Source organism: Callospermophilus lateralis, chromosome 1 (assembly GCF_048772815.1).
Source record: "Callospermophilus lateralis isolate mCalLat2 chromosome 1, mCalLat2.hap1, whole genome shotgun sequence".
Lineage (NCBI taxonomy): Eukaryota > Metazoa > Chordata > Mammalia > Rodentia > Sciuridae > Callospermophilus > Callospermophilus lateralis.
In genome coordinates, this window is record NC_135305.1 from 1,305,871 (window position 1) to 1,318,064 (window position 12,194).

General features: G+C 47.8%; 1 protein-coding gene and 1 pseudogene across 1 annotated transcript in view; one reads left to right on the plus strand and one right to left on the minus strand.

Annotated features, from left to right (window-relative positions):
* Ptprn2 (protein tyrosine phosphatase receptor type N2) overlaps positions 1 to 12,194 on the plus strand; it is a 718,290-nt gene that overhangs the window by 432,141 nt on the left and 273,955 nt on the right. The gene's annotated exons all lie outside the window — the stretch shown is intronic.
* Positions 1 to 12,194, minus strand: part of LOC143381068 (keratin, type I cytoskeletal 18-like) — a 116,239-nt pseudogene that overhangs the window by 59,101 nt on the left and 44,944 nt on the right.

A 12,194-nucleotide genomic window follows, 5' to 3' on the forward strand; every position in this document is an offset into this window, starting at 1 on the left:
TTGGCTTTCTGTCCTCCACTGGTCTCATTAATCTCCCTGATCGGGAGGTTATGTGGCCTAGAGTTGCAAAGCTCTTTGAAAAAGTCCCCTATCCCCTGAGTCAGACTGACTCAGAGGGAAAGAGCCAAATATTGGTTTTCATGGCCCTTTTAATTTAACTTTAATTTTAAAACTTAATCTTAAACATCCAGCAAATAAATTTCAACAGCCTTATATTAAGAGCACTGGGCTTTAATGTCTCTCTCTCTATCCTGTAGGTGATAACTCATTATCTTAAATTAACCCAGGTTGGGTGTTCTTAAATCAGTACCTCTGCAAAACATTAACAGGCAATCTTTAGAACATTTATAAGAAAACTACAAAATAAAATTAACAAGAGTAAAAACATATTTAGTTCATGTAATAGCTACCTTGAATTTTGGTAGAGTTATACATTATAATCCCCTGTTTGAGATCCTAGTAACTGTGACAAAAACCAACTTTTGGACACAACTTTAAATGTACTGAAATTTGGCCTACTTCTTTTGTAGTCATTTTTACATGTAGTGAGATGGGACACAGAGCCTTATCTCAGGTAAGACGGGGCTCTTCATAAATCTTAAGTACTGTAGTTCTGAAACTGATCTTTGCTTTTTAAACATCATTTTACAAAGCCTACATAGATTGTTGCTCAAGTTCATACGAATATTAGCTAACACAATATAATATCACATCTAAAAAATGAATTAAAGAAAGGCTTAAAGCTTTTAACCTTTTGTAGCAAAGTAGCAAAGTACTTTTATGTTTTGCAATAAAACCTTTACACAGATTAGGCTCTCATTAACTTAAAAATACATTTAAATGGTATCTCAGTGTAAAAAGTAACATAGAACTTTAAACATCTTATTGATAACAAGTCCAGTTATAGAACACAAATGATATAAATAAATCTCCAACATGTTTTTCTTTTAAGCCTAAAATTACCATACAACTTTAGAACTCCAGCTTGATATAATACTCTTTTAAAGCTTCTATCTTACAGACTTGTATACCTGGAAGATATGAACACATTAATAGCACCACAATTACATTGATGATTTTATATTAACCAAGTTTAGCTTTTAAAGAAATAACATATTACAATATTGAAAAATAACAGTTGTTGTTTAACCATAGTTGTATAATTTTTAATTTCTTTAAGATTACTTGTTCAAAAAACTTACATATATAACCAACTTACACAGACCTTCTTTATCACTTACTTAAACCCTCTTAATTACTTAATCACATAGACTCTCTTATCCAGAAAAACATTTTCCCTCTATTAAATCCATACCTAGAACCTTCTAGTTTCTCTTTTCCATCTGTTAACCTCCTTCTGTTCACATTTTGAAACAATACTTGTAAATTTCTGAATTTAGGCAGATTATTTCATAGCCATCAACATCTTATTAGTTTTTTTTAATCACCTAGGAAAAACTTATAAGCTTAATTTTAAAGACATCTTTACTTTTATCTGTTTACCAATTTAAATTGAACCATTTGAATCACGTGAATCAAAGATATTTGGATCCATTTTTTAAATTTTTATGAGCGCTCCTCATATATCTGCCAATAGTCATATCACTGCATGACATATGGACATACACACATACAGACATTCAGACATACAACACATAACACAATAGTAAAGGTCTTGCAGCTTTTCTCAGGTGAAATCTCCATTGCAATGTTTAAAAAAACTCCACAGTTGATCAAAAATAGAACTGATTAGAAAAACATTAACCTAAGTCTATAGGATCAAAATAATGAGCTCAAAAAAAATACAGAATTAAGAAAAAGCAAAAGTCCTAGAAAAAATGACCGGCCAGTAATTAGCAAATGCCATACAACTTACTCTTTGGTTTAATCTAGTTTGAGTTCAGGTAAAAGACACCTTTACTTTTTTTTTCCTTGGGCCTCAGATAAGTCTCCTACTGAGCTCCAGGCTTCTTCTATTTGCAGTTCAACTTAAATCCTGCCTGAGGTCTGGAAGGAGCAGGAAAGACTGGAATTCTGAGGAGAAGCCTCAGGCCTGAGGCATTTTAACCATAAGTCACAATTTTCAGGTTTGGACGTTGAAAATTATGATACAAGTTTAAGATACAATTCACAAAATTTTATACTTCTATCTTTCTACACTAGAAAAACTTGCTCACACAAAACTGAAAATAGGATCTTACTTGATAATATAAAAGCTACCATCAGAAAAAATTCCTTCAGTATCATTAAGCCACATCCTTTATTCTGAAGTTCCTAAAGTGGTATTAAGTTACATTAAATCACCTGAAAAAATTTTAATAGAGAACCACACACTACCATGTATATCCAAAATTAAGCTTTGAAAATTCCCAAGACTGTTGCTATTCAATGTCATTTCAATAAGCCAGACCAACGCTCCAATTCAACACTTTTTTTTTCTAAATCCTACACACTGAGAGGAACAGATACCATATCATAATTTACTATCCTTGCCCAAGTTAATGCACTGGTACACCTAGTGAAATCTTCTCAGGCTACCCAGTTCAGAAATTGATGAAAAAAAATAAAACTAAATGATTGGGAGTTACTTGCCAACTTGGAAGTAGAGTTTTTTAATTTTCCATCCTAAGTATTTAAGTTTTCTAGCATGAATTATCTGAAATCACAAACTAAACAATTACCTAAACCCAACTTTTAACTGCAAGATTATGCAATGTTTCAAACTTATTTAGATATCAGATTGTTACAATTAAAAATCATTTTTTAGATATACATTCAGCCAAGATCATCCCCAAGAAACAATCTACAATATCAACACATTTCTGCATTCATTGTCCCTTTTTTTAGTAGACAGAGGTGCAGTAATCATTACAGTGCAGGTGAGGAAGAGGGAGCTCCCCAAAGCAAAATGGCTTCGGCAGCTGCTGGGAGTCCCTCAGTCCCTCCTTTTACTTACAGGATTAGTACCTCTGGTTTGGTCGACCCCAGGCACCAGGCACTCTCCATATCTCCTAACTTTTCAGTAGTCAGCTCCCAAAAAGTTCATCCTACCTCCTTGGCATGCAGTTGTTCAGATGCTAGGCTCCCCAAGAAAGCAGGGGGGAGGCTCCTCCTGGGGTGTCAAAATTCGTAACTGAAAATTCGGTTCCTGCTCTTGAAGCCAATTAATGCCGATTTAATAATGAGGACAGGGTTTTGAGAAAAGTTAAAGCGAGGCATCAAGGTTCTTAGACCCCAGCAGGCACTTCCCTCTGCAGTGGGTGCACTCAAGCCAACTGCGGGAAGAAAAGGAAACACTGCTTCCCTAATCTCGCTTAACAACGGGGAGTAAAGTTTATCAAAGTTCTTTAAAACACAGCTACAAGGGGTGTAAAAGGAGAGAACAGAAAATCTGGTGGTTCTATTGACTTTGGTCCCTTACAGGAGAAGCACACTAGGGACAATTTAGGCTAAAATTTAGCTAAAGTCACCTCCACACCTCTAAGGCAGATTGGAACTCGGGACTCTGCATCCGTCCAAAGTAAAACAATGCCATAACACTTAACAGAGACACGGACAAAGACACACAGAGACAGAGATTCCCTCTTCAGATTGTCAAAAAAACGAAAGTGGGTGCTGGCCCCAAGCCAACTGGGCCTTCCCTTCAGACAAAGGATTGGGGGAGCATCCCCCTCAGATTGGGTCTGACGACCCCAGACTGGGAGATTAATTCTCTTGCCAGGGTGTTGGGGTGGAGACGGACAGGACAATAGAAACACACACACATAACACAAAATTCGCAGCGCGGCCACAGAATTCGCAGCGCGTCGTGGATTGCTACCCAGAAACTAAAGGCTCAGGCGGACTGCAGATCCATCAGCTACAAAATACTTTACCAAATACTTCACAAAACACTTTACTACAGGCAATCCACTCAGAACCCAGAAAGGGGCTGGGGACGTCTCCCACAAACCCCGTCGGCTGCCCTGCGGTGCGTCCACCTGGACCTTTTGCCGACCACACAACACAGAACCAGAACCTGCATGCAACAGAGTACAGAGACTTACAGATCGGCAATGCCTTCACTTACCAGCTGGGTTTTCATCACCTCTCGATCGGGGTGTCTGTGTAGGCTTATTAGGGGGATCCCAGACGAGAACCATATGTTACGCTCGAATTCGGGATCCCCAAAAGACCACCAGAGACCCAAGATCGATGTAAACAGCAAAGAGGTGTTTATAGCGAGCTAGCTCGGTCCTCCGCACGCACACACAGCAACTGGTGACGCTGAGAGGCCCCGAGCCCAGGGTTTGCAGCAGTTTTATACACCCTTTGGAGAGGGCAGGGACTTCACATACATCATGGCATCTCTTAGCAAATCATCACACACCACGGGAAAATCAAATAACAACTCTAAAACATGATTAGCACATTCACTGGCGGGAACAAGTTGGGTAGGGGTGATTGGTTACTACAAGAGGGGGATTCATTTGAACTGATTGGTTTAAACCACGAGGGGTGTACGTGCTGAACTACATGGTTTCCCAACATGTTATCAACCACCATAAACTCCTGGGGGGTCATCTGGCATCCCAGGTATTTTCCCTGTCTCATGCTGATTGGTGGCTGCTAGGGGGCTGCTATGGGTCCCCACCTAGTCTGACTGAGTCAGGGACACCTGGTGCAGCAGGTCTCTCCTGTTATTTGTAGATAAACAACTCAGCAGGGTGGGTATGTGCCTAGGAGTGCTCTGTGGGTCTTTCCAAGGACAAGGTCATGTCCCTTCCTTGGACAGGCTTTGCTCTGAGGTAGAGGCTGGTTTTTCAGGACCCTGCTAGACTTGCCTCCTGGGGAATCCACTGGTCTTGGCGAGACCTGCTGTCCGTGTGGGTCTGCTCCTGTTCAGCTGGACTTCGGACCTCCTGCTTCTTTCATGTCCACTTCCTCCCTGAGCAAGGGCAGGCACCAGCCCCAGGTCTGTACCCCAGCTCCTCCATCCTCAGGGCCACTGGGCCTCCTGGTGGACATTTCCACTGGGGCACCTGGCTGCCGGCCACAGCCCAACTTCTCCAAGGTCAAGCTCACCCTTGTCCCAGCTCTGGTGACTGGAGCCTCGGGCTGCTCTCTTCTCGCTAATCAGAGCCCGTGGGCTCCCCTACCTGGCGTGTCTGCGTCCTGACGTTTCCCTGCCCCAGGACCTCCTGGTGACCCCCAGGCTCCTCCTCCCCACCCAGACCTTTCCTGGAGGGCAGATGCCTTGGCCCTGTAGACAGAGTGAGATCCCGAATTTTCACCTGCTTCTTGCAGGATGCATTCTCATGATCTAGCCTGGGTTTAAAAAGTAGGAATCTGAAAAGGAAATTATTTTGTGACTCACGGGACAGGGAGGTCTTGCTGTTTTTCCTTCAGCTTCCCCTGGTCAACAGAAAAGGTCTTTTCCACAGCAGACACTGGCAGCGCCACCAGGCCGGGTTCAGCCTTCCTGCTCATCCTCACTCCCCAGGGTGTGGGGTCTGTCCCCACAAGTCCCCATTACAAGCACCATCTTGTTTCCTCTCTCTTTCCCCTCCTCTGCTCCATGCTAATAAAGTCAGTGAAATGACTTGAGGAAGTCACCTGAAAAGACAGGCCTCCTAAGCCACAGCCTGGTCAAGGGACGCTCAGACCAGGTCCTGGTCTGCCCGTGACCGGGAAGGGCAAGGGGCACCAGGATTCCAGGGCAGAAGGCCCCTGAAGCATCTGAGTAACACGTACACAGCAGGACTGTCCCCAGGGTCTGCTGCAGAAAACCAGCCCGTGACCTGACCAGTGCTGCCCAAGGCTTCTGCACTGGAGGGAAAGAACTGTGCCTTTAGAAAGCTCTGGAAGCTGAAGACAGCCTCAGCCGTCTGAGAAGAGTGACCTCAGGACCTCGTCTCCATTACTCCAGTTGCATGTGTCAGGTGTGCAGTGCACTCACCAGACTACAGCACGCCTCGCGCAAGTTCCTCACATGAGCTTAGATGGCAGCCCTCGTGAGCAGTCAGGGTGGTGGGTACCCCCTTCTCTGTAATGACGTACGGCTGCTGGATGGAACTGGGTGAGCATCCGGCCTCTGAAGAGCTGGGTCTGTAGGTGAAAGGGGCCACTGTTCAGGAGAGTTCAAGTCAGACTGGGAGCAGCACTGCACTAGGATGAATGGAGCTGATTATTCCTAAAAAGAAGCGGAGATGAAGAACAAATGGAGCCCCCCTGACCCCGCTTCCCTGCCTCACCTGCGCTTTCCCGTAGTCCTCCCCTGACCAGGTTGTCTTCACCCTGGGAGCCCCGCCTGCTCTGTTTCCGTCCCCACGCTCTCTTTCCCCGGTGGTGATTGTGTTTGTAGCAGCTCATTCAGTGTGACTGACACAGAGGGATGCACGCATCCAACTCCCACAAGGCCACCTTTGAAATGGTGCCTCGTACGCCTTCTTTCCTGTCTCTGTCAGCTCTCAGGTCTCTGCCTCTCTGAGTGAGGACAAAGACATGCAGCCCTGGCCCCAGAGTCCAACCTCAGACCTCCTCCCCTTCCTTAAGGTCCAGCTAACAGAAGCGACCACTGGGCCTCACGACCTGCCACACACGAGAGCAGCCTGCGCCCCTCCTCTTCCCAGTCTTCTGCGCTCAGAGGAGCCTGCACCCTGGTGCTCCCCGGGTAATAAAGACGGGAGGGACGGGTGCTCAGTGTGGCATTGATGCTCCAGGTCGAGTGTGTTCTCCTGGGTCTCTCCATGCTTTGCCAAGTGACTCTCCACCGAGTGACATTCCGTGACTAGAATATGCAGTTAGGCACATTCCACTCCCCCAGAGACTAAATACAGAGCAGACTACGGTGTTTGGGGCCAGTCAGTTTCATTGTTGGGAGGACTCAGATCTCAAAATGCGCAGGAATGAGAAGCAGCCCCTGGCAGGGTGCCCAGCTCCGTGTCTGTTTTTCATTCATGATATGGCCCTCTCTCTCCGGGGTTGGTGCAGTAATGCCCCCTCCCTCCAGATGTCCTCATGCTAATCCCTGAAACCTGCAAATATGTTATGTTACATGGCAAAAGGGATTTTACTGGTGGAAGTAAGTTAAAGGCCTTGAGATGGAGAGGTTGTCCAGAGAGGCACCCTTTAGAGTGGAAAAGGGGGCAAAAGCTGGCATTCACAGTGAGACGTGGCTATGCAGGAGAGGCCCAGAGAGAACTGGACCCTGAGTTGAAGAGTGTGGCACCCATGGAAAAGTAGTACACACTCAAAATCAGAGCTTTAGAGTTCAGTCATCCTTTAAAATGATGATGAAGATGCATACGATGGTGATGATGGTGGGGTGACAATGATGGTGCATGGTGGTAGTAGAGGTCATGATGGTGATGAGGAAATGGTGATGACGATAGTGAGGGTGGTGATGGTGGTGATGGTGGTGGTGATGGTGGTGATGGTGGTAGTAGAGGTCATGATGGTGGTGATGAGGAAATGGTGATGACGATAGTGAGGGTGGTGATGGTGGTGATGGTGGTGGTGATGGTGGTGATGGTGGTAGTAGAGGTCATGATGATGGTGATGAGGAAATGGTGATGACGATAGTGAGGGTGGTGATGGTGGTGATGGTGGTGATGGTGGTGATGGTGGTAGTAGAGGTCATGATGGTGGTGATGGTGGTGGTGATGGTGGTGATGGTGGTAGTAAAGGTCATGATGATGGTGATGGTGGTGGGGTGACAATGATGGTGCATGGTGGTAGTAGAGGTCATGATGATGGTGATGAGGAAATGGTGATGACGATAGTGAAGGTGATGATGGTGGTGATGGTGGTAGTAAAGGTCATGATGATGGTGATGGTGGTGGTGATGGTGGTGATGGTGGTGATGGTGGTAGTAAAGGTCATGATGATGGTGATGAGGAAATGGTGATGATGATAGTGAAGGTGATGATGATGGTGAACGTGGTAGTAAAGGTCATGATGAGGGTGATGGTGGTGATGGTGGTGATGGTGATGATGGTGGTAGAGGTCATGATGGTGGTGATGAGGAGATGGTGATGACAGTAGTGAAGGTGATGATGGTGGTGATGGTGGTAGTAAAGGTCATGATGATGGTGATGGTGGTAGTAAAGGTCATGATGAGGGTGGTGGTGGTGATGGTGGTGATGGTGGTGATGGTGGTAGAGGTCATGATGGTGGTGATGAGGAGATGGTGATGACAGTAGTGAAGGTGATGATGGTGGTGATGGTGGTAGTAAAGGTCATGATGATGGTGATGGTGGTAGAGGTCATGATGGTGGTGATGAGGAGATGGTGATGACAGTAGTGAAGGTGATGATGGTGGTGATGGTGGTAGTAAAGGTCATGATGATGGTGATGGTGGTGATGATAGAGTATAGGTTATAAAGGGGGTGATGAGGAGGATGGTGATGATGGTAGTGAAGGTAATGATGGTGATGATGATGGTGGTGATGGTGGTAGTAGAGGTTATGGTGTTGGCGATATATTGAAAGTAGTGATGATGGTGATGGTATCAAAAATGGTGGTGGTGGTGACAATGAGGATAGTAGTGAAGGTGGTGGTGATGGTGACAATGATATGGTGATGATGATAGTAGAGGTCATGATGATGGTGATAATGGTGGTGGTGATGATGGTAGTAAAGGTGATATTGATGGTGATGGTGATGAAGAGGGAGGTAGGGATGATGCCAAGGATAATGGTGATGATGAGGGGGATGGTGAAGTTGATGAAGGTGATGATGTTAATGCTGGGCACAGAGGAGCTCTGTGGCTGGAGAGAGGTGAGAGGGCACTCTGCATTTTCTGTGTTCCTTTGGAGGCATTTTGCTTGAGTTTGGTAAGACATGGGCTCTTGTCTTTGAGGCACAGATTTCTGAAGAACTTTGTCCGGTAAAACACGTACTCTCAAATGCTCTCTGAGCCTCGGGTGTTTGGCTGGATGTAAGCTAGAGAAAGATGTGAGAAGGAAGAGACATGCGGGCTGTGATGGGCACTCTGTTCCTGAGCGCTGGAAATGCCTTTGGTGGCACCTCCCCTGACCCCAGCCTGCAGGGGAAGCAAGGAGCACAGTGAGGTCCACGTGGCTCCCCAGGTCTCTGTGGGCCAGTGGGAACAACCACCACCGTATCAGGGCTAACTGGGTCTGCACGCTGGCTTCCCCACTTCAGTTGCATAAACCTTCCAAGACTTAACTTCAAAATGCTTGAAAATGCTCTTGCCATCCAGGCCAGGACAATCGCCAGACGTACCATTGCTCTATGTGCCGTGGGGAAGGAAAGTGATCTCCTGGGTCTTGATGACAGATGCCAAGGTGTGAAAGGCTGTCCTGAGTTGGTGGGATGCACAGTCGTGAGGACCGAGAACCCCACTGGGGCCTGCTCAAAGAGGGCTTGCTGCTCTTCTGCCTCCTCGTCCTTCCAAACATCCCTCTGTGGAGATGTCTCCATGAATTTCCTATTACATGAAAGTGTGCCCATCTGGTGATGTGACCATGTGTCCCTGTTCACCTGGGACAGTCCTGGCTCATGCACTCTTGAATGTTCTCTGTCGGAAGGTAAGCTATGTGGTGACCCACATAGAGAGAACAGGTGCTGGCAAACCAGAGCTCAGACCAGCAGTCTAGTTGATAGGGGAAAGAGAAGGGCACCACAAGAGTGGACAGGATGCACTGCTCAAGGTTGAGTGAGGTCAGACTGCACAGACATGGCCTCACCGTGGGAGGAAGACAATCTCGGCGCTGGGGATGGAGTCTGCCCACATAATGGCCACCCGCCGATGACGCCTCAGGCTGGCCTGGACAGCCAGCTCTGGAGTGGTAGGGTGAGGCTCACTCAGGGGCCACCCTGCACGGAAGTCCACACTGGCCAGTTCCCTCAGACAGACCATCCTCAACTTCCCACTCTTCGCTGATTCAGGTGATCTTCTGGGGACGTGGAACCAGCAAGGGGGCCAAACACCTCTCCACCTCTGGAGGACCCTCCCTGGCCTGGCTGATGGCCTGCTGACTTGGGATCTCCTAGGGAGATGGCCCATATGCTGAAGGCCCAGCCACCGCATCCCTGAAATGGCCAAGGTAGACAGATGTGCCCGTCATCCTGTAGGAATGAGGGTGCTAGGACTGGGAGCTCAGGACTAGAACTCACTTTTCCTCCACCCACAGACCCCCCAAAGACGCTGGGTGGGGATGGCGTCCCAGGAGAGGGAGACCACGGCAAGAGGAGAGTCTCCTCAGTGGCCTCCCTGGGAGGACCAGACTTTAGGGAACTGTCTTTGCTTAAAATATAAATAGTAAAGCGTGAACTTAACCAGGACAGCATCTCGCTCTGGAAGTTAATTCTCCAAGTGTAGCAGCTGATGGAGTGGAGAGGAAGACAGAACCAGCTGGGTGTAGCTGGCACTGTGCTCTGGGCCAGGCCTGGACTTCCCGTCTGTGCTGTGAGGCTAAGTGAAGGTGGCCATGCCCTGCAGAGGCGTCCTCTGCTTTGGGAATCTTCTAGAAGCAAACTAGAGATCTGTTGTCCCCGCTCTGCCCCAAGCTGGATTGTTCCTGCCATCAGTCAGGTGGCTTGGCGCTGAGGGAGTCCTCTGTCTACGGAATGTGTTCTTGAGAAAATGTGAAGTCACTAAATCCAGGCTAATGGGCCATTAAGCAACTGAAGGGATATATGTGACACTTACCCTGTGCAATTTCTCTTAAGAATTGGGTCTTAACCACAGACAGACATGGTGCTTAAGGAGAAATAATAAAACCAAATTGATTCTTAATTACTCTAGTCCTGGCCCACGGGGATGTTCTCATTGCTGAAATTTGTGCTCTGCTCAGAAACCTTGCTTCTGCCGTGAGTTCTGCTGCCCTCCACCTCACCCCCCAGGGGACAGGCTGTTGGTCTTATCTCTTGCCTTACTGGCCCGGGACCTCCACTGGAAATGGGAAAAGAAAGGAGAGCATTAACAAAGCCTGCCAGGGCCATGGGCTGCCATGCCTGGCCCACAGGTCCCCATTATCCCATGGGGACAATCAGAGGTGATTCCCTTTTGCTCGTCTCATCCTAAGAGGCAGGCACATGGGCACCATTTCAGACGTAGGAAAGGGTGGAAAGGGCAGCGTCAGGGACCTGCCAACCTCCCAGCTCACACGGCTTAGAGGGACGCGTTTACAAGGCTTGGAGATTAAGACGGCTAAGATGACCTTGGCCATCCCACAGTGGGAGATGGGCCAGGAATCGCATATGCCCCCCTGTGGCCCAAGCTGCGTGATAAGCTGTCCTGATAGGACCTGGCTGGAAAGCCCTGTTCACTCCCTCCGGGGCTGGGGAGATGGCTCTGGACGGCTGGACTGGGCACCGTCCCCACGTCCACACTAAGAAGGGGACGGGGGCTGCTGCTGCTCAGGAGCCCTTCTGCAGCCCTCCCCAGAGTGCCTCATCCCACCCGCGGGCCCTCTCAGGGGCCTTCCTGGGCAGGCTGGGCCCGCCTCCAGCAGGTCTCCGTGAAGGGCACCGGTGCCGACTGCAGGTCCTTGTGACCTGACCCAGTTAAACATCCCCCAAACAAACTAGATTCCCCTGGGATGCAGTGTCTGGAACATCCCCTGACTTCAAAGTGACAAACCTCATCCCTGAGCCTACACCTGCTGGCGCTGAATCACAGACTCCAGGGTGGCCGCACACCTGGGCATCCTGTACTACAGGCAGCTCCGCGGAGGGAGGCGTCGGGCACGCTGCCCGCCCCCGGCTTCACTTTGTTGCCATGTGCTTGACTTGTATGACAATATGGTATAGGCCATTGTGAAGTTGTTGGGGAAATCACGAGGACAGGAGAGCTCCGTCCCCTCAGGCTGTCTCTGGTCATGTGAACTGCCGCACACGGCTGGCGCCTCCCACCCCCGCATCACACAGCCGCCTGTGATTGAGACTCCGGGCAGTGTCCCCGCAGGACATTTTCTCTTAAAGATGTCCCAGGCTCATCTAGTGTCTTGTAAGATTGCTTGAGTATCATTTTGATAGCTGAATGGTTTATAATTTACTTAACTAGTTCCAGGGACTGGTATTTCTATGACTAATGTCTACTATATTTTTAAAAAAATAATAATTGATAGAATTAAAGATATAGTTCCAAAATCAAACCTGTCTGGTCAGAGTCTGTATTTGAAGGGCTCTTGTGGAGCGTTGCCCAGCTCTTGAGAATGGACTTGTCATTTAAAGCACTAAGGAAT